The 23,191-nt window shown below is 42.5% G+C and overlaps 1 protein-coding gene and 1 long non-coding RNA gene across 3 annotated transcripts in view; one reads left to right on the plus strand and one right to left on the minus strand.

The window, feature by feature from the left end:
• Positions 1 to 23,191, plus strand: part of RNF38 (ring finger protein 38) — a 99,893-nt gene that overhangs the window by 24,032 nt on the left and 52,670 nt on the right. The window lies entirely within an intron of this gene.
• LOC121108278 lies at positions 2,620 to 8,400 on the minus strand. The gene is made up of 2 exons (XR_005842695.2): positions 2,986 to 8,400; positions 2,620 to 2,835 (listed from the first exon to the last, which is right to left on the minus strand). It is a non-coding gene; the product is annotated as an uncharacterized LOC121108278 (long non-coding RNA).

The following is a 23,191-nucleotide window of genomic DNA, read 5'->3' on the forward strand; positions in this document are numbered from 1 at the left end:
CATTCTTGTTTAGCTATGCCCGTTTCCTGCCTTCCCTACTTGACTTCATGCACTGGGGTATGAGGATCTTTTGCTCTCAGAAAGGCAAAGAGTTTCCAGCTCTGTTCCATTCCTTTGTCCCTAAGGACAGCTTCCCAGAGGATCTCATCCAGCAATTCCTTAAACAGCATGAACTTCACTCTCCTGAAGTTCAGGGCCCTGACTCTGCTCTTTGCCAGGCCTAAATTCCTTGATATCACAAACTCAACCAGGACATGGTCACTGTAGCCCAGGTTGCCTCCAGCCAACCTCTTTAATGATCTCCTCTGCACTGGTGAACAAGTCCAGTAATGCTTTACCTCTGGTTGGTTTGTCTAACACCTGGACCAGGAAGTTATCCTCAACACACTCAAGCAGTCTGCTAGATTGCTTGCACCCAACCATGTTATTTTCCCAGAGGATGTCTGAATGGCTGAAAACCCCCATCAGGATGAGAACTTGTAAGTATGATGCTTCCGGTAGCTGAAGCAAGAAGGCTTCATCAGCAGGCTCCCCTTCATCAGAATGATGAACCACTGAAGGACCACTAGATGTCCTTAATTTTTACCCACAGCTGTCAACTTGTTTGTGACCATTTCTCAAGGGCAGCTCTCTGTAATCTATTTATTTCATACCATCGAGGGCAACACCCTAACCCCTCCTTCACTGACTGTCTCTTCTGGGACGACTGTATGAGCTGAGTATGAGCCAGCAGTGTGCCCAGGTGGCCAAGAGGACCAGCGGCATCCTGGCTTTTATCAGGAATGGTGTGGTGAGCAGGATTAGGGAAGTAATCCTGCCCCTGTACTTGGTGTGTTCAGTTTTGGGCACCTCAGTACAGATAGGACATTGGGGTGCTGGAGTAGGTCCAAAGAAGGGCAACAAGGCTTGTGAAGGGCTTGGAGAATATGCCCCATAAGGAGCTACTGAAGGAACTGGGGCTGTTTAGCCTGGGGAAAAGAAGGCTGAGGGGAGACCATGTTGATCTCTTCCAGTACCTGAAAGGTGCTTATAGCGAGAGCGGGGTTGGTCTCTTCTCACTGCTGACAGCTGACAGGATGAGGGGAAATGGCCTCAAGTCGCAGCAGGGTAAGTTTAGGTTGGATATCAGGAGAAGCTTCTTTACTGAAAGGGCTATTAAACACTGGAATAGGCTCCCCAGGAAGGTGGTTGAGTCACTATCCTTGGATGTGTTTAAAAACCGTTTGGATGTGGTGCTCAGGGACATGATTTAGTGGAGGGTTGTTAGAGTTAGGGTAGTATGTTTAGGTCGTGGCTGGACTCAATGGTCTTTAAGGTCTTTTCCAACCTGAGCAATTCTATGATTCTATTATTCTATGATTCTAAAAACTTTATAGCCCTTGATTGCAGTATTCCAGTTGTGTAATTCATCCTACCATGCCTCTGTGATAGCAGTAAAGTCATAGTTTTCTAAGTGCACTGTGACATCCATCTCTTCTTGCCTGTTTCCCAGGCTTCATGCACTGGTGTAGAAACACTTCATCTGAGCTCTCAGCTGTGTTACCTACTTAGAGGAGACCCAAATTCCTCTGGGACAAATCAAGTTTCCCACTGCTGCTTCCTAAAGTAACAGTGCTCCCTTGCTCTTCTCATGCAAAAGTACATCTCCTTTCCCCATCAAATCTTGTTTAAAGCTCTGCTAATAAGCCCAGCCAGCTTGCTGTCCAGAACACTTCTGTTCTCCCTCAATAGTTATGTCCCATCTGACACTGACATGTCTGGTCTCTCAGAAGTGTATCTCAGATGACAGAACTTAAAACCCTGAGCATAGCACTATCCATGCAGCTGTTCATTCAAATGATCCATTCTCCTCCTTCTACATAGCTCCCAGTCTTCAGCCAGAAGTACAGAGGACAGTATGGCCTGTGCTCTTGATCCCTTCAACACTTTTCTAAGGGACATAAAGTCTCTTCCAATATTTCACAGTCTCTTTCTTACAGCTTCACTTGACCCAAGCTGAATGAACAAGAATGGATGGTAGCTTTACCAGACATGGCTGCCTACTCTTGATATCATGAATGTAGTGGTCCCCTAGCAGGCACCAAACTCTCCTGAGACATTGTCCAAGAACCAAATGGGTGCTCCAGTGATGCTCAGTGGTGAGTCCTCAACTACTAATTTATTTATTTATTTATTTATTTATTTTGTGGATCTGGTTCTAATACAGGTGCGTGGTTAGACCAACTTAATATGGTAGTCCCTTCCTGGGTCTTTACTGTTACCCACACCCTCTCCTTTTTCTAGCCCTAGAAGCTCATATCTGTTGTGTAGGGGCACCTTGGTGGCAAAAGGGAGAGTCCTTCTGGTTCAAGCAGAGATGAGGGTCCAGTTTCCCTCATCTTTTGTGTTACACAGTCTGTCTCCTCAGGAACCACCAGCCAAACAGTCCTTGAAGTTCCTAAGTTTGGCTTGTGAGAAGCAATGATGCGGAATGGAAATCTTAATTTCCTAGCTTGAAGGAGCTCCTTGCTTTGAGCCAAGTGGCCTGGTAGAGTGCTATGGTTAGAAACACTTACAGGTTTTGTCAGAAGAATGAGATCTTCCTATATCCATGAGGTAAGACTCTCTTTCCGAAGTTGATTTGGGTGTCCCAGTGAGCTGCCCACCTGTGGAGGCAGTAATCTGCTTTATTCTTCCATACTGTTAGCTGTTTCTTGTAGATTTCAGCTGCTTCTGGATGTTCAATTGCTATGTCAATAGGAAACTCAGGGGAGGCTGAAATCCACATTATTGTTCTGAGGTCTACCATGTGGAGCAGTTTGTCCTCATTTTGCGGAATGAAACTTCTGGTCAGTTCTGTCAGTGGAAAAAAAAAATAGAGAAAGTGAAGATATTTTTGAAGCACAGTATTTGGAGTTACTCTAAGACAAATCTGGGATTTTGGATTATTTGCTTTGTAATCTTTGAGCTGCATGGACAGTCTTAAGATAGCTTTCTAACACTCACTTGTTACAATGATGCTTTACAGTGTGTAATCTTTTTTTCTTTTACTGCACTTCAGCTTTGTGTCCAGATCAGGCCCTGGATGCTTCTACAGAAGGAATAGGGGTGTCCCAGGAGAGCATTCCTCTAGGAACTCCATTTCCTGTGGGAAAGCAAGCAGTGACTGGGACAGAGTGTTCCAACAGGAGTAGGCCTAGGTGACTATGAAGGTGGGAAATGCCATGGCAACCAAATTCTCTTTCTGCTTCTGATGCCTGGCACCAGAAAATAAACCAAACAACCTACACTTTTTTCAGGATCTCTTTTCTTTTTCCCTTCCTAGATATTCATTATAAGCCTGGGCCTGGTTTTGCAGATGTCTGGGTGTGTCTCACTGCAGCTGAGATTGATGAAAAGAAGTTAGGAAACAAGCCTGCCACCAGCTTGCACTGAGCACTGGAGGATCAGACAGAAAAGCAGGCCCAAATGTGCCAGGTCAGGTTTTTGTAAGATGGTGTCAGAGGCTTGTGGTGGACTGGTTAATATCACTGGGATCTGAGGTAGAACGACTGGAGTATCGTGGTGAGAGTCAAACAAGTTCAGTGTTCAAACAGGGCCAGCGCGGTGTGCAGCATTGAGCTTTGAAAGACGAAGCAAAATGGGAGTAGTGAGTTCCCTCTGTGCAGTATCCTGTCACTGGGCAGGGTGCTGAGGGAAACATAGAGATTTCCACACTGTCATAACTCATGGAGGGGTTGAAAATAGCACTGTGCAAGCCAAAGTAATTCAACCACTTCCTGAAGTTCGCTTCTCCTTTGTAATGTGATTTTGCTTTAGAGCCATTTAAAAGATTTGAAAAACTTCTGCTTTCTCACAGCTATAATACTTATTCTTCTACTGAATGTAAAGCCAATGAAATAATTTTGACTTGTTTAAAGGGCGTTGTTGACTTTAGTTGGACGTGATTGTTCACATTTGATTTTCCTATTGTGTCCAGGTAAATACCTTGCTCTTCTCCCTGAAGATGTGTAACAAGTTGAATGGGATCTGCTGTTTTTCTTTTCTGTACCTTCCTCATTGGCAGAAGCAGCCTCTTCAGTTACTGTGTATTTGTGAAGATATAGCTGAAGATTGAAGTACCGGAAGACTTAAGGGTGCCTCTAGGCCACTAAATGCATCTCTTCTAACCTGAGATTGAGTACCCCCCATGCCTTTTTAAAGTTATTTTATGATCTGTTTGGTAACCATGAAAGATAATGAAAAGAGAAATACCCTTGCAGCATTTGAGTAAGTTTGGCAAAGGACTTTCTGCAAACTTTTCTTTCACAAGCACAGTAAATAAATTCTTACTTTTTCTTAGTCTGGTAAAAGGGCTGAAGGCTATTGTTTCTCTGTAGGACATCTAAGTAACTCCATCTCCTCTGCTAACATATCCATTTGTAATAGCACTGGATTTAGCGTACTGCTGAGTCCAGCTAGCCTACAACATCTGTTAAGTTCTTGTTCCTGCTTCTGTGATAACAATCTGGCCTTCACAGATGTTCAGGTGACAAATGCACTGTGGACTCCAGTGGTTATTATAAGGAGAAGCAGGTCAGCCTGGCTACAGAAGTGTCATGCCCTTGCCCAAGAGTGCTGAAGTTGCCAAGATGTCTTAGGAGAATAAGTAGCTTGACCTTGGGATTGGCTTTGACTCAATCGTGTTTAGAGCAGAATCTGGGAAATGATCACTTTTCTTTTGTTATATGCTGACTTTGGCTGTAAAAAAAAAAAAAAAAAAAAAAAAGAGAGAGTATACTTTTTATCTCCATTTGTTTAGGAAAAAAAAAAAAGGCATCTATCTTTAGGCGATGTCCTTCTTTATTAGTCCTTCATTTCAATGGGTGGCTAATGTGGGATGCTTCAAGATCAAAAACAGTGAAGGATCCTTTCATGGTCTGTATTTCCAGTTTTTTGGCAGCCGGTAACAGGCAGTGATTTCATTATCTGTAATCATTTCTGATCCACAGCTGGCTATGGTACCCTGCAGCAAAAGGTTCCAGAGCTGACACAGGGGCTGTGTAGAAAAAATGATGAGTTAAGTATGCAACTGCACAGTGCTGACAGGTGTCCTGAGAGAAGCAGTGAGTAATTGCTCTCTGCTTATTTTCATCAAACCAATGTTTGTAGTCTGATATCCCTTAGTTATCTCTTCTGTATGCTGAGAAATGCTATGCTCACTCCATGTCTTGGTCACTATTGCTGCATGTCTTTGTGCTGTCTGCCAGATTTGAGGCATAATCTGTTTTAAGTCATCAACTCCTGCTGCTCTGCATCTAACTCCTTGACAAGTTCAGCTCTCTTATAAACTTCACACCATGTTCCTTGAAGCCTGGTGAAGGAGAGAAGTATATTCAAGTGTAACTGGAACGTATCTTGAGCATGTTTCCAGTACCAATTTACTCAGTCCAAAAGTTTCAAGACTTGCTCTGGCATCTTCTATGTAGATGAGCTGTTCAAGACAAGCTGCTTAGCAAACATTGTGAGTTGTGTGACTGCAGCTAGCTTAACTTCAGTGAGCAGATCATGGGAACGGTGCACTGAAAGCCAGCCAAAGAGCTTGCAGTATGTACAGGTCTTTATTCCTGTGGCTTGATAATTTGCTGCATTAATTGCATGCTTTTTAGTGAAGCAATGAGTGATTCAGCAAGCATGTTGATTCTGGAAAGGTCGCACAGCGAGGTTCAGTTTGTGTTTGCTTCCTTATCAAACTGAGTCGTGTAGGGTAGAAAAGACTTGCTTGATTGCAGGCAAAATTCTTCTGCAACTCATAATGTCTGGTAACAATAATAATAGTCAGTAACATAGTAATATATAATGAGGGCAATGACAAATTCTCTGATGCTCACAGAAGACTTCACAAAAAAGACTTTTTAGTCTTAACTAATAAACAGTGCATGCAAGAAGCAGGGGCTTGTTTCTGAGCAGTATGGATACTTCATCTTTTTACTCCTCCAAAAGAGGGGTATCTTTAGGCTTTCTGATTGTAGGTCCCAGGAATTTTAAGCTTATAAGAAGCAGAACCTTTGGTTCAGGAACCTGCTAATATATACAAGTTGTTTGTTTGTTTGTTTTGTTTTTATTTTTGCTTTTTTTTTTTTTTTGAAAAAGAAACATCTTTAATGTAGGAAATGTAAGGAGTCACTGCTTGCTTGCTTCCAATATTTTTTAGTGCTTACATTGGATCACATTGCTGAATTACACCTTTTGCAAACAAGAATGTAGCAATGAGCAGTGTTGTAAAGAATCTCCTTATCACAGATTTTGAAACAGAAGGAAGAGCATTTGTATATGTGAATTTGTTGTTTACATTGATTACGTTTTTGGCATTACTTCTGTTTGTTTTGTAGTCATTTACACTGAGTCCTCCTGTTGGCAACTGTTTGTGTTGTTCTTACTTAAATCTTAGCAGAAATCAGCAAGCTGAACAAAAGGGATCATGTTGTGGAAAGCCTTCGTAATGTTTCTAAGTTCTAATGAGCAATGGCTGTTCCAGCCTGTAACCCCTTCTAATGCTGTCTGCATACCAGCCAAAAGTAATAGACTGTGCATGCTTAAAATTCTGAATTGAGAACTCTTACCACATCCCAGCAAGATCAGCAAGTTTCTCCCAAATCAAGCTTTTTTTTTTTAGAAGGGAAAAAGCAACTAAACAGAGTTATTGCTAGTTCTTTCATTGATCTTTCCTAAGGTTAAATCCAACAGCAATTAGAAACAAGTTTTGTAAATTCACTGCTTTTCATTGTCTAAACGTGTGTAGTTGGGACACTGTTGTTTGATTTATACATTTCTTGTCCTCCATTATGCTCCTACTGAAAATGATTTATTTTTTATTTTTTTTGCACTTTGCAAATATGTGCTAGGAGGACGTATTTGCTACTACTGGATTTTCTTCCTTATTTTGCAAGTAGGCTAAGAGAACTGTGGTTTTGGAGCAGTGCTGTTTTCTGCTGCCTCAGTGTATTACCGCTTTTAAGCAAGGAGACAGTGAATCATGTTCCTGCATCCTCATTTGTGAGTTAGGTACTATCTTGAGAAGTAGCCAAAACAGCTACAATGTACTTAAAGGAACTGTCATCAGTCAAGGTGATCCGTTGTGGAATTGAGGACAAGAGGCAATGGGCACAAACTGGAGAACCAGGAAGCATTTCTGTACTGTACAGGTGGCAAGAGCACTGGTACAAGTTGCGCAGAGGCTGTGGAATTTCCTCCCTTGAGATCTTCAGTAGTCACCTGGGCAACCTGCTCTGAGTGTCTATGCTAGAGCAGGGGTTGGGTAAGATTCTCTTTAGCTGCTGTCCAGCTTCAGCTGAAGACTGTGGATGAAGATCAGTTTAGGTAGAGCTCCTGCCTCTGTCTATAAGGCTGATTCTTATGGGCAGAGGTAGAAAGCAGCTTCCCATCATGATTTCTTTAAAGGAGAGGGAAAATTGAAGAACACATACATTTCTGTTGTAGCGTTTACTCCTCGGTAATCCATTTTCTTACAGGTTTAATCTTTCTTCCTTTCTTTTTTCTCCTTGACATTGTCAGCTGCTGTTACTGTTTGGAGCTGAAATAAAAACTCTCCACAGATCAGAGATGCTGTTTACTGACAGTCTCTACTAACGTGCAAGCTGGAATTTTATAATGGGAAGTGAGAGATACACTTTTGTTTGAATGGCTGGATTTGTCATCCTGTTGATAACTTTTTCTGTTGTTGAAAGTCATAATTCATCTATAGCTTTGTCAGTTGGTGAGTGTGCTCTCATTTTTTAACATTCTGGAAAAACGTCTGCTTTGTGGAGAAAAAGGGATGGTTGGAAGACTTGTAACAATTAGAGAGTGAGAATTACTCCTTTGGGGACAACATAAATCTATCTAGCCTTTGTTTAGCTGGCTCAAGAAACAACTGGCTTTACTGCAGAGGGGTCTTGTTTTGTGTGAAAGTCCCTTTAAAGGCAAGGTAATTCAATTTCTTTCCCATCCAGCTTTGTCAAGAATTACCTGGCATCTGGGTCTGACGTTTTGCCTGATGAAGATTATTAGTTTTTAAAGTTCTTTAAAGAAGGAAGATGTAGTTTTTAGAATAAATAAAAGAAAAAAAAAGTTATTTGACAAAATTAGGTACTACTTACAAATCAGTGAAGTGAACATGCATATTCTGCAGCTGGAGTGGCAAATAGATGAGGTGGTCTAACTAAGGCACATATTCAAATGTGTCAGCAGTGTAAATTGCTGACCATTCAGGAAAATCTGCTCATTTGTTCTTTGATTCAGTGCTGAGGTAGCACTTTACCTTGTGAGAACTTTCTCCCTTTAATATGAAAGAAGAGCTGCTGGAAAAAGTCACCCGTGCCATTACAGAGGAATGTACAAGGTAAACAGATCTATTGGGCCTATTTTCTGTTCTATGAGCAGCTGTTGTGAAAGACTAGATATGAGATTTTAGGTTGTCTTAGTAGCAAAAGTGATTTTAAAGAGAAGTGACATGCTCACTGAAAGTGGCATAGGCAGCCTGTTCACCAGAGCTTTTCACAAGGAAATGAATGCTGGGCTTCTTTGCAGAGCTATCATGAGACACTAGCGGAAGAATTCCTACGCAAGAGCAGAGTTCTTTTGAAAAATTAACCACATCAGACTCTGCTACAGCTAGAAACAAGTTCTTCAGTCTCAGGCACTATGACAAATTCACCTTGGTCAATGAAGATGATGTTACTGAGTGAACACCTTTCCTGCGCCCCGAAGATGTGCTGGTCTTGTTCATTCTGATGTACTGATAAAACTCCAGGGAGACCTCATTGCAGCCGTCCAGTACTTGATTGCAGCTTGTAAACAGGAGAGAGACTGGCTTTTTACACAGTCTGACAGTGATAAGACAAAGGGGAGTGATTTTGTACTAAATGAGGGGAGATTTAGGTTAGATATTAGATGGAAATCCTTCACTCAGAGGGCGGTGAGGCCCTAGTACAGCTGCCCAGAGAAGCTGTGGTGCCCCATCCCTGGAGGCGCTCAAGGCCAGGTTGGATGGGGTCCTGGGCAGCTGAGCTGATGGGGGGCAGCCCTGTCCACAGCACGGGGTGGAACTGGGTGGGCTTTAAGGTCCTTTCCAACTCAAACCATTCTATGACTCAGTGAGGCTGTATGGTCACTTTAGGCCTAGCTGTTCTGTGCCTGGCTGCCAACAAAAACTTTTGGTGGAGATCCTGTGTTTTGATACATGGTCATTGCAGCCCCTCTGGCTCTGTTCAGAAGACATAAAAATCACAGATTTTTTTCTTGGCATGTCTGCTGTTTAGTTCATGTAATCAAATGTTGGGAAAGTTGGTGAGGGTGGAGTTTATTTTAGAGGTAATGCAAAGCATTTTCTTCTTTTAGAAACCAAGCGTTTTGCTGTAGCTTTGATGGCTCACATCAAATTGCACAAGTTCTGCAGCAGACTGTGCTGTGGTTTGGAAAGGAAGCGAAGTGAAATGGTTTGTAATTCTGTTGTACTGCTACTTTCTGTGAGCTGCTCCTCTGACAGAGAGCTCCCCAGCAGCTCAGCAGTATTTATTGCCTTTTGGCTGAGTCGGGGCTCCCACTGACCAGGAGGGTTGTGCCAAAACTCCAGGACTGCTTCCCAAAGCATGCTTGCCCACCAGCTCATGTCACACTGTGATTTACTGGGATCAGATCTTGTTTCCAGTGGCCAGCACCCCTCCTTGCATGAGATCCAGGGAGAAATTCTTCAGGCTGTGGGCAGGCTTGTCAGCTGCAGCTGCTGTGCCCTGCTGGCTAATGCCCTGATACAGCAGCTTTAAAAAGACACTATGCTGCCGATGGAGTGCTCTTTGTGTGTCCTGTTACACTTAAAAGGATTTTAAATTTTGTTTGTCATTATTGTTCCTTAACAGTGCAGCCTCTTCCTGCAGTGGCAGAGGCTGTATCTTGTATTGGAAAATGTTTCTCTCTTAACTGAAGTGCTCAGGAAGCTCACTTTAATGAACGGGAGGCTGGGCCACGTTTCTTAAGAGCTTGGAAGAGCACAATAACACTATCTGATAGAGCCAAATCTTAGCTAGAGAACACTGTTTTTCAACACAGTCACCACCATTAGCTGATTTCTGCAGATGAGCTGATCATGACACTTCTTCATTTCATGGTGTGACAACTGTGCATGGCTATCTGGAACGTGGCTTGTCTTTATCATTGGTATCGCTGCTGCTGAAATGCATCACCTACCACCTCACATGTGTGACATCCACTGTTTGGCCTCCATAAAAGTTCATCAAGCATCAGAGAGTGCCTTTCTTTCCTCACTGAGGAATTCGGTGACACACCTTTCCACACTTCCATGTCAGCCGCCACTCTGTCAGAGTGCCCCTCTGCTGCCATCGGTCACGTTGCAACAACATGTAACGGGATATTGGTGGGAAGGTCCCACCTCTACTGCCATACCACCAACACCCATGGGTCAACGTCATAAAACAGGAGGCGCTACTTTTGGGGCAGTCTTTGTAGGATGTAACTCTGGCACTGGAATGTCTTTGTAAGCATTCTTGTTTGCATGGGTTATTTTTTCTTGAGGGAGAAAAGCATCCAGAGGTGGGAGTAGCATTAACCTAGGTGACAAAATATTCCTTGCTTTAAAAAATGACCGGTCCCACACCTCCAAAATCAGCCACAAACTTGTCTTCTCATTCAGCCTGGCCGCAGCCATGTTCTCATGTAACTGGTTGGATGGTGTTGCCAACAGGTCTCTTATCAGTTTCTCTTTTACTTACTTACTTCTCCGGAATTTTATGTATGTGCTGTTTTGTTTTGTCTTGTTTCCATTCCCTTACTTTTGCTCTTGGTTCCAAGGCATGCAGATGTGATGCTGACAGTGGGAGCATACAGAGATGGTACGTGTCCATTAGATCCCCAGTTAGGGCTGTGGCTGAGTGAATTAGCGAGGCGTACCGTGGAGGTTTTGATTCCTACGGTGTGAGTGGCTGTAAGCCTTAGGGCAGTCCTGCAGGTGGCCCCAGAGACCCGACTTTCCGGTGTCCCTCAGCTCAGATGATATCAGGGCTTTTGGAGTATGTCAGCTGCAGTGTTCTGCAGCTCATAAAGCTTTTGAATTTTTTGTGAAAACCCTCTTACTGTCTTCTATCAAGCAGAAAGCGGGAAAAATTCTTCAAGCTGCCTCTCAGATCTTAGATGAGTGATCTCTCCTGAGGCTAGCAGCCATCCCACATACTAATAAATTACTTTGTGTGCTGGGGTACCACAGGGTTATTTATTGTTCTCATTAACTAGGAGTCTTGCGTTTTATCAGCAAATTGGTCTGTGGTGAAACACGCATTTCTCTGATGGAGAAAATCCAGAGACCTGGGCTGCATCACATGTCTTTGTCAAAGTCCTCAAAAAATTAAATGTGTTGTAGTTGCATAACTTGAAATACTCTTGCCTGTGTTTGAGAACCATGCCAACTAAAACCTAGGAGAGGTTGCGTGCATGTTCGTTTTAGTGATCTTTGCATGTACTGGGAGTTTTTGCTCACCGCAGAGCAGCCGAGTGAGCAACCTCTGCTGGGGCTAACAGACTAGTTGTAGACCTATAATAGTAACTTGTGATTCTTTTTTACTGGGAGGTATTAAAGGCTCCCAGAGTGTCAGTAAGGCAGCTTCTGTTACTGTAGGTGTATCCTCCAGGTGCGTATAGTGCAGAAGCTTGACTAGCTGATCCCTGTTGTCTAGTGTTAATTAAAGCTGTGAGCGAGGAAAACAAACAAAATGTAGGCATTCACTCCTTTAAGTGCAGACAAAAAATGAAAACACAGTGAAGTCATGTGAAAGCTCTGCATGGTATATCAAGAAAAGTTGTAAAGCCTTCAATGCCAATCAATACACATTCTGTGAAATTGTGGGAGACTGACTTAGAAGATATAACGCTGGGGAGGGGAATCTTCTTTTCTCTATGGGATCTGGATCTCCAGTGAACTGTGTAAAGAAATAGCACTGTATTCCTTGTTTGTGAGGGAAATGGACTGCACTGATCTGAGCGGAATAAGTCCTCTTGGAAACTACATCTGGTGCATGAAGAAGGAGAAGAGTAAATCAGGCTCCAGGAATCTGATTATCTTTTGTGATGAAATGACTAGATCTGTGGAAGCTGGGTGAGCAGAGGCAGTCATCTGCCATGTTTTTTAGCAAGGTAACTGATATGGTCTCCCATGGCATTTTTATATCCAAGCTGGGATGGTACAGTACGGATGGGTGAAAAACTGAATGATGAAAAACTAGCAAGAAATTTGGGGCTCAGAGTAATGGTTAGTGAAGGCTGAGGGACTGAGTCTGTTTTGGCTGGCAGACAAGACAGCCAGGGTAGTTGCAGTCTGCCTCTACCCATGGAGTATCCGGACAAAGGTCATACCCAGGCCTCTTCTCAGAAGTCTCTTCTCTCAGGAGAATGAGAAACAGTGATTGCAAATTGAATCACATCATAAATTGATAGCTTAAACTATTCTATTACATAGTTTTTGTCCAGAACATTTTTTCATGTGGCCTTGCCTGTTATGGGTACAGCAAGCTTTAAACTTCTCCATAATGTCTGTGTGGAATCATCTAACTTATTCTGGAGCAGACAGCTTATCTAATTAGCCTAGGGGAGTCTCTGACAGTGTAGGAAGATCATGAAATCAAAGAACGGTCTAGGTCAAAAGACACCTATGGAGATGACCTGGTGTAGACAAGCTGCCAAACGTACAGTCCAGCTTGATTTTGAATTTCACCAAATTCCAAAACAAATTTCATGGTGTCTACTGTGACCTCTACTGTGCAGGCAAAGCCTGTGTCCTAGCGTAGTTGTTGTGGAAAAAGGCTGAATTGTGAATTTGAATACAGCCAAATAGAACAGACTTTTCACAAACAAGTTTGGACCAATTCTGATTCTTCATTTGTATTGGTCTCTCAATAATTAACACCATGTTTTTCCCCAGCCTGTAATTCTGTCATGTTGTGTGCATGTGAGTGACACTTGCATCTGGGGAGGCAGGAAGGGGAATTGTTCTTTCTTCCCTCGTATGTGAACAAAATGCATTCTCTTCAGAATATTTCCTGTTGGTCCTTGTGGAGGAAGGGATTTGAATGATCAGCAGTCTTTCTGAAGTATTGCTTATTGATCTGAGAAATTTTTCTTGTCTTCCTTTGTCTTCCCAGTGGGAGAAGCATGTGATCCCCAGCAGTTAAGTGCTGTCATTTTTTTTTTCATATAGATAAGCTGTGGACTGCCCTGTGCATTTTAAATTCAAGTCATTTGAGAAAGATCTATATTCTTAGCTGTCCACCGTACAGAGTAATTCTGAGGTGATTACAGCCCTTGCTTCCAAGCTGGAATTAGTAAATAAGATGCCAATTTTGGTATGTCATAGCACTAGAACCACTTAAGAGTCTAGTTGTCCAAAAGATGTCACTTGAGTCATTGGTATTAGAGATAAATAATGAATAGTACTGAAAAGAGCCTGAGAGAGAATGGTTTTTGCCGAAAATACTAATCCGTTGCATTACTGTTAATTCTGATTCTGACTCTTTCCTTGTTCTGAGCATGTGTATCTTGTGTTGTGATATATAGGCAGAATGTATGTATTTATTTATTTGCTAATCTTTAAAAGCTGCATTTCTTTCTGCTCTATATGAACTGTTACGCGTAACACTGGAAATAATCAACTTTAGTTTGGAGCATTTTTCCTCATTTGTTAACTCGAAGTTGACAGCAGTTGTTGTATGGAATCTTAACTTTTCACTCCTGCATCTCCCTTAGCAGACATTTCCTGCAGAGTTTTGTGTGTCTTTCTTTCATGTATATTTGTGGATCAGTAGAGCAAGGAGGATTTATTCTTTCCCCTTAAACAAACAGTCACAGACCCTGCTCAGCAGCTGGTTGAGGTAGAGGTGCTTGTGTAGTACCTTGTACTGTTTTCTGCTCATTCTTTTGTAACTGATTAGGTAGGAAATTGTGTGTCATTTCTTAAAATGACATGAATGATTTGTGTGAAAGTGTATCAGTGAGTCAAAATAGCTGAAAGGCATTTAACTGCTGAAAAGACAAGGAGCTTGCCTTCTCAAAATTTTCTTGCTGTTCCTTAAGTAGAGATGTAATGAAATGGACAACCTTTGTGCTTTACTCGATAAAAGGCAGTCTGACCCTAGTGTACAGATCTAATTTACAGCCCTTTTTTTTTGCTTTTGAAACAGGAATTAAGAGGAGCTGCAGGGAGCTTGCTGCCTAGGTCTTGTGTCATCCATGGGTGTGTGACTGCTGGACTGTTTTACTGATTTAATCAATAGCATAGCTCAAGGTGTTTACTGACACAGAGGCTGCCGCTCATCTGCGTAGCATGGAGCGAGTACTGTGAGGGTTGTGAGCTCTGAGCCCCTTCAGCTGCAATTGCAAGAGGATTGTTTCCCCTTCAAAGAGCTTAAGTAATGATGTGGGACAAAATTCTAAGCGAAGGCTCTGTGCATGTTTATCTGCTGGGATGAGCAGAGGGGAATCAGTTTGATTATGGTTTGCTCCAAGGTAATGCTTGGAGATAAAATGGTGTATTTTGGCTGCAGAGAGCAGATTGAACTGGGGTGTGATCTGGGGGAGATGGATGCTGCATGCACTTGGTTTGTGCTATCTGTCTCATGCCTTGATATAGAAATATTTCCAGTTCTTCATCCGTTAGAGAACATCGTAGGAATGAGACATGATAATTGGTATTGTTGCATGGAAGCAGGTGTTCTTTCAGGCTCCTGTCATGTACCAAATCTTCTTTATACAAGTCTTGAGAGACAGGAATCAGCTTCAGTGTTCAGGCATAGCTTTTTTCAGTGTGTTTCTGCATCACGACACGAGCTCTTTGGCTTTTCTTTGTGTGTAGGCTGCTTACAGTTCTGTTTCTGTCCTTGCTTAGTAACTGGGTCCCCATGCTTTCTGCTCCACCTGGGACATGGGCTGCATGTGCCTGTGCGGAAAAGAACACATCAGCCATATGGCGAAGCTGTCGCATTGGCATGGCTTTGGCTTGCCTTGAATTAAATACAAATTCAGAGAAGTGAAAACCCTGAAAAACAAGTCCGCTTGTGTCAATCAGATTGTGATTTTTTTTACTAAACCTTTATCTAAACACTAAACAGAAAGGACTGTATCAGATAATATTCTTGAATGTTGAATATGTTGTTTTCATAGAATCATAGAATGGCCTGGGTTGAAAGGGACCTGAAGGATCACGAATCTCCAACCCCCCTGCCAGCACAGGCAGGGCCACCAACCTCCATATTTAATACTAGACCAGGCTGCCCAGGGCCCCATCCAACCTGGCCTTGAACACCTGCAGGGACAGGGCATCCACAACATCTCTGGGCAGCCTGTGCCAGCACCTCACCATTCTCACAGTGAAGAACTTCCCCTTGACATCCAACCTAAATCTTCCCTCCTTCAACTTAAAACCATTTCCCTTTGTCCCACTGTCTACCCTTTCAAAGAGTTGACTCCCCTCCTGTTTGTAGGCTCCCTAGCAGCATGGCAGCTAGTTTTCCTAAGTGATTCTTGTCTTCGCAAATAATTAATTTGCAAATGCAATTGGGTGTCTTTTAGGCTGGTTTTTGGTTTTTTTTGTTTTTGTTTTTGTTTTTTTTTTTGTTACTATTACCAAAGAATTGGGTAATTTGTAGCCTTCCCTTCTTTGTGAAGCACAGCAAAATGTTCTGCAAGTTTCACATGTGTTTTTATGATTATGAATCACGCATTAGAATCAGAAACTGTATTGCTTGAGGGAGAGCAAGTTGTACATGAAGCAAATGGCTAAATTATCATTCTCCTCTTTCTCAGTGATTTATAGAGCATACGGTTGCTCACTGCAGACATGATTTGTACCCTGCAGTAGTGAGGGCTTAAGAGAAGGTCTAAAACAGTGCTGAGGAAGACATTTCTATTTTTACCTGTATGTAAGTCTTTTCATTCCCGTTCCTATTTGTTTCAGCATTTGAAGCATGTGAGAGTGTTGTCATTTCAAGGTTCGAACGTTAGCTCATTTTCTTCAGTTTCTCCAGTTAAGACAGGAAGGTCAGAATGATTCACAGCACCTGTCCCACTGCAGCTGGAATACCACAGATTTAATTTCATGTTTTAATATCCTGCTTCTGTTGCTTTAATTAATACACTTGTACCTGGCTCGTCTGTGGTTTTAGTTTTTTTCTTTAGGGCAATGTATAAGATAACATGAGGGAAAACTCTAATCTGACACCTGCTTTCTTCTTTTTATCATGATAAAAGAATTACTTGAATGAGGTCAGAAAAAAAAAATTGCTCAAAGAGGATGAGGTATAAGAACTTAACCAAATGAATCAGCCTGATTAAGATATTAACTTTGTATAATTTCACTCCTGGTAGAATAATAGGGCTTTCTTGCTGGAGCTCTGAGTAATCAGACTTGATTACATGTGACAGATACTAGGAAAAGCATCTCCATGAGCTTTGCTGTCCTGAGTAGACTGAGAGATACAGAATGCCAATCTTAATTTTTACTGCATCTCCTCCTCCTTGCTTTTTATTTATTTGTTTGTTTGCATTTGTATTTTGCTCTTTAGCAAGTGAGGGAAAAAAAAAAACCAACAAAGGAAAAAGCAAAGGTAGACACGGATATATTTGAGAGATGGCTATTGTCCATTCTCCATCTTGTCTTTTTTCCAAGCCTAACACCCGGGAGGAAGCAGTCCAAAACAAGCTGTCTTATCTACAGACAAGTCTCAAACTTTTTTGCAGTTGTACTGCTTCAGAGGAGATGGTGCGTGTGTGGGATCCTCTACCCCACCCTGCCTGTCAGTAGGAAAATGATGAAAGGGCAAACTTTGTCTGTTCTTTCCCATTTTTCAGCTCTGCCAGATCACATGCTGGCTTTTGTCAGATTAGCTTATAAGATTTCGTGCTGCCTGTGCAGTCAGTAACCCTTTCCTCTCTAAGAAAAGCAAAAAAATTAAAAAGGGGGATGGCATAGCATAGTGAATACTTCCTTCACTCTGCCTGTTAGCTGAGACTCACTAATGTGCCTTGTAGTGGCTCTACATAATGAAACCTTATTACTGTCAGTTGGAACATGCCCTTCTGAACAAACGCACTCATGAAGTTGTTGCATCCTTCTGGCACATCATGTATGAGATTGTCGTGTTGTGCTGCACCCACTCTTACTGCTGTCATATTCAGGTGCCTTCCTTTCTGTGAGCTGGGGTAGGCTCAGCCACTGATTATGTGGGGCATTACATGTGGCTTTGATTGCTTTTGAATCCCCTGCAGCTGTACTGTGATGGGGATGTTTTCTCAGAATTATTCGGGTGGCAGGCTATGGGATCAGTCAGATACTCTATTCTCTGCACTGCTTTTCCTGGCTTTGTCCTTATGTCAGTCTTAGTCCCAGTAGTGTTTGCATCTACTTGGTTGTCTGGCACCACATCCAACTCCCTCGCAGTGCCTGGCAGGTGTGACTGTTGTAGTACACTGAGATGGAAAGTGCCTCTGGGATGAGTGCTGCAGAAAGCACAAAGCCCATCTATGCAAAGAAGTCAGATACTGGTAACATTGTTTTTCTGTACTGCTGTGTATGTTCTGTCTGCTGTTCTGGGCATGACTAATGAAGGGAAGGTTCATCTCTCCTTCTAGCCAATGCGTGTAGTTGTGCTGTTGAAAAGACACCACATAGACCTGATCTCCAGACTCAAGTTTTCACCCAGGCAGGATGCGCTTGCCAGACCAATGCCAGTTCTTTAGGCCTCTGAGACTTCTTGTGGCTTGAAATTCGTATGAGACTCATGCAGTATCCTCACTACTCCCATGAAGTAAAAGCCTGTGGTGGCTGTAAGCTGCTCATGTTTTATGGCTGCTAAAGTGGCTTCTCTTGATGTCTGTTGCAAAACATGAACACCAGTATGGTTTGTCACTCTCTCTATGGCCAATGCAATGAAACTGTAAGGTGGTCAAAGCCTCTTTCAGATGCTTGCAACATGCCAGGTCTCAAGCAGCTCTGCAGTGTGGTCTCCAGTGTATGACACAACAGCCTCTGTCACTGAATATAGCACCATTCAGCAACCATTAAGGTAAGCTTAAACTTAAATGTTAAATTCAAATGTGTTTTCACAACTGGAATCAGTCTTCTGAAACTGAAGTAAAAGAAAACTTCGTACTTCTGGCAAAGTCTGCTTTGTATGCAGAGAGCTTCTTGGACATAGCAGACCTAGACACAGGGGAGGAAGGAGCAGACTTCAGATAGGATGTTGCACTTCAGCAACCAAACAGCATGACATAAAGGTGGAGTGAGAAAGGACCTATATGGAGTTGCAGACTGTTCAGAATCTTTCCGTACAGTAATACTGTCATGAGGGAGAAGCAGACTTTTGGAGTGCAGCCCTAGAGAGCAAGCATCTTCCCTCTTCGGATTATCTATGTCAGCAGCCAAGGAGTGTTCTCACATCCTACTTTGAAACCAGAGATTAGGTGCTGAGGGCCTCTGGGCTTCAACTGAGTTCTCTTGAGCTGCCAAAAGGACCTCCAGAAGGAATTTTTAGGGGTATCTGCATACATCCCACAAAAGACGATCCTTTCTTCTTGGAAGACGTGCTGCAGTTTGGGTGCTTGTCATTGGTACGTTTCAGTAGCAACTGGGTTGGTCTGCAGCTGTGGGGAGAGGACAGTTAGAACCTGCATATAATTTTTTTGCTGTTGTTTCAGACTTGTCTTTGCAGATCTTCTAGTGTGCATCTTACCACAGATTTTCAAATGGAGAAGTTGCAAGAAGTGTATCTTACTATTCTCTCTCTGCTTTACTTCAGTATTTGAAAGAGTCTGGGGGGAGGCAGACTAAACTGTGTTGAGTAATTAAGTACATTTAAGCATAAACTGAATTTTGTGATCCACTCATAAACAAGAGGAACCCTTGTGAAGTTTTGAAGGAACAAAAACAGCAGGTTCCAGAATCACAAGTGAAATGAGAGATAAAATTTTTATGCAATATCAGGAACATCACTAAGCAGGCATTTTATTATCCCTGGTACCTACAAAATAAATTCAAATTGATAAAGGGTTCCTGTACATATCTCATTTCTCTCAGGCTTATTTTGGAGACTGGCAGCTAAGACAGAATTTGTTATGAACCCTGCTTCTTAAAGACATTACCTGAAGCAAGACTTCTTCGGGTATGAAGATTCTCCCCTATGTAACTTTAGATTCTTAATACTTACTTCCAGATTTCAACTTGAAAGAGTCAATAGAGTGAGGACTGCACTGCAGCAGATGCTGTCTGTTCACCATCACTGTCAGAACAATCTAATTTCCCCTTTCTCTGTGTGCCCAGAAATGTGCTCAAAGGGAACTCACTTTGATTTCACCAAGAACAAAAGTGAGGCTTACCATTCCGCTGTTCCCGTAATTGTTCTTTTGGCCTTTGTTTGAAGATGGGATGATACGAGAGAGAGCTTTCCTACTGGCATTGACCAGAACCCTTAGATGTAGCAGTTTCGGTCAAGTTTCGTGCAGCAATCCCCGACTCCATCTTTATTTGCCAGTGGTCATTCTTCCCTCTTTAAACCCTGTTTGTAACTACAGACATTTTAAGGAATTTTTCTGTTGAAGAAGGCACTGAGTACCTCTGTCTTACCTACGTCTGTTGTTGCTAAATGACCTGCCGTAACAGTAATGTCCCACAGTTTCCTTGTTTGGCCTTTAACTGTTAATGTAGCACTAGAAACTCTTGTTAGAATCATAAAAATTGTAGAATGGTTTGAGTTGGACAGGACCTTTAAATATCATCTAGTCCAACCTCCTGCTATGGGAGGGAAGTCTTTCACTAAAGCAGATCACCCAAAGTCCCATCAACCTTGTTATCCCTATAATGCCTGTAGTTCTTACCTGCTTTCCTGACATAATTCCTGCATGGCAAGGCAGTGTTTTTGGATTCTTATTTGGTAGCCTTGCCGTGCTTTCACATCTCTTACACGGCCTTTTTGCAGTAGAGTTCCACCATTAGTCCTCCCTTGGCTCCTGGTATGTCTCCTTGACTTCCTGAGTATTGGAATGGACTATTCTTGAGCTAAGGAAATGTCTGCAAAGACCTGCCAGCTTTCTTGTGATCCTCTACCCCTTGTAGCTTCTTCCAATGGGGTCATACCTGCCACTCCTCAAGTTTGTTCTACTGAAGTTTGTGATCTGCACCCTGCGTTTGTACTCCCCCAGTGCCCTCAGAACTTTGAAATCCCTTGTGTTGTGGTCACTACTACTACAGCTGCCAGTGATTTTTATGTCCTTACTCAACACATCTTTGCTAGCGAATAGCCAGTCCAACCATGCACAACTTCTAGTTAGCCTTTACAGTACCTGTATCAAGAAGTTCTTCAAGTGTAGAAATCTCATTTCGGTGTGTCCCACCTGTTTTGTTACCTCTCCTGCAGATGTCAGAGAGACAAAAATCCTTCATAAGAGCCAGTGCTGTGATCAAGAGCAGTTCTCTGTATAACCAAGGCTTCATCTTGGGAAATTGTCGAGAAGGATGCTGATACAATGATGTGCTTACTGCTCTGATCCAGACTCATAAGGTCTCACCCAGCTCTTGTCTCCTGGAAGAGCTCCCTGTATCCAAAATGCTGTGTTGCCTAAAGGCTCACATCTCCTGAAGAACATTTGTCTGCCAATCACAACGCTCAGTGCTTCAAGCTATCTCAGTTGTTCCATTCACATCATGTTTTGTGTCGCTGTAGGGCTTTTTTTCTTGCTGACTGTTCCCAAGCTGTGTTTGTGTAGGCATATTTGAGTCAGGTGTTCCTTCAGTTTGTAACGATGCTCCTGAGGTGCCTCTCCATCCTGCCACTGAGTCCTTCTCAACTACTGTCCCCCAGTTCTTATCTTAATTCTCCCTTTACTATTGGAGATGTTGTGAAGCTACAGAGTAATTTAGCTGATGTATTGCCTTTATGGATGCTACCGTGCATCAAAACAAGTAGGGAGTGTGTATCCTGGCACTATTCATGCTCACCATTGCATCCACTGATGCCCAAATCTTCATGCTGCTAGCTTACCTATTGCCTGAATTTAATACTGCCTTCCGTTTCCTGGATCTGTTAGCCACATCTGAGACAACTAACTGGGTGTTCATAACATTTCTGTGTTCTTTTGGAGAGCTGGTGATGCTCCTTGTGCATGCTGAATGGTGCTATGTTCAGCACAGCTTGCCATGGCTGGGAAGCCTTTGACTTCTTCACACTTGTAACCGTGAGTTTGAGAGGCCTGGAAAAGTTTTCAGTGGGGTCTTCCAGGAAAACTGCTTTAACTTTGGTTTTGCTTGGATTCTGTGACCAGCTTACACCAGCGCTTTTTTGCCCATGTCTATTTCTAGTACTGTTGTTTTCTGCCACCTTTGCCTAAAAGTAGTGGCTGGAGTGTCTGTGTAACATCAGACACGATATCCCATTCATGGAGTCACCCTGTTCTGAAACGCTCCCTATGGTTTGCCTTGCTTTTGGTCTAATCTGCAGATGAGCTCTTGCTCAATGTTGTGCTGCCTTCTGACAGTGGGACCATGCATGATTCTTGCCTAGGCCAACAGGCCGTATACACCCTTTATGCCAAATGCCTGTCCAAAAATGATAAATGCCTTGCATTCCACTGTGCCCTAGGATGGGATCTTTGTGCAGTACCAACCTGATGTGGCTGTGTATTCAGTTTTGTTCTCTGTGTAAGGGAACAGTACAGCAATCAAAGAAGGTTCAGAGTGGTGTGATACTTACTTAATGGAAACGGAGGTTTTTCAAAAAATAAGGATCCTTTTCAGCTTTTTGTTCCAGCAAGACTGCTATTTGCATGTTGAGCTAAAAAGTCTACAATCAGGTTAGACAGTAAAAACAGAGGTGGAACCAACTTCCTGGGAGTTACTTCGATTCTGTTTAAAAGCTGCCCAAGAACCTTCCTCCAGCAGAGAGGACTCTGGTTTTTCTTCCTGCTCTGCTGCTGTTCATGCCACGTTTCCAAGAGATTAAACAACTGATTTGCAGAACTGATTGCCAGAAGCTGGCAGAATCTTCTGTGGGAAAAGTTTTCTCTTGGGAAAGGGAGAAGGCTTCCTGTGATGTTTGTCTATTTGTTGATAAGTTTTGTTGTTGTTTTGTTGTTTTGTTTTTTTGTTTTGTTTTGTTTTGTTTGTTTGTTTTTAAACTCTATGAGAAAGGGAGGAGAGGAAAATATTTGGTTCCTGAACTCAAACCTTAAGACAGAATCAATGGTTTCAAGAAGGCTGTTAACAGCTGTTCCCATTACTAGTACTGTAGTTACAATAATTGCTGCACTCTCCCACTATAATCTCACTCATGGCAGAGCTTAGTGCTGTGGTAAAAATGGACTGCAGGCAATGAATCTTGGCAATCCTGGCCAGAGCCCAGGGAAATGCAGCTGCCATTTGTTTTTCTGTTTGGGTCTTATTTTAATTTTAAAACATCACTGTATTTTGATTTGATAACCCAAGTATTAGAGGTTTAATTGTTCTGACCAGTGTTTTTGGTTCCTACAGCTATTTTGTTTATGTAATAATTGCTGGGTCATTAAATCAATAATATAATCTAATTAGTTTCCATTATATGTACACAATCTTAAAATTTTACTTGACTGTTTACTGTCATTTATCTAAGCAAGGAGGGCTTTTCCAGGACTTGTTTTAGCCTGTTCTAATACATTCTGATGCCTCCCTGTACGCATACGACTGTAGAAACAGATGTGGGCAAGCGCACACACCTTATCATAGCTGGTGAAGAAGGAGCTGTGGCTCCAGCAGCTTGTTTTTACCTGTGCATATATGCAAGAGGTTTCGATAAGGCTAATAGCACAGTGCATGCAGCCGTCCTGGGCTGGGCCTCCTGCCGTGCGAGCGTGTGCATGCCTTCGGTTGTTCTTCATTCTCTTCTGCTCTTGCTGCAGATGTCTTGAAATGATCTCAGTGATTTGGGCAGGGGATAAAAAGAAAATCTCTATCTGTGAATTACTTGGCAAGAGGGTGTTTTTGAGAGGAGCCTCTTCAACGGATTTTTACCATACAGCTGTAGGTAGCTCTGCATCCAGTTCTGGTTTTCCTTGCTAGCTGATACAGTTTTGATAAATGGTGGATAGTGCTTGTACTCTAAGTAGGGTGTGGAGTCAAGGAACACAACAAGGAATAGTTGTATTAGGACAATTA

Source organism: Gallus gallus, chromosome Z, assembly GCF_016699485.2.
Source record: "Gallus gallus isolate bGalGal1 chromosome Z, bGalGal1.mat.broiler.GRCg7b, whole genome shotgun sequence".
In the NCBI taxonomy this organism is placed as follows: domain Eukaryota; kingdom Metazoa; phylum Chordata; class Aves; order Galliformes; family Phasianidae; genus Gallus; species Gallus gallus.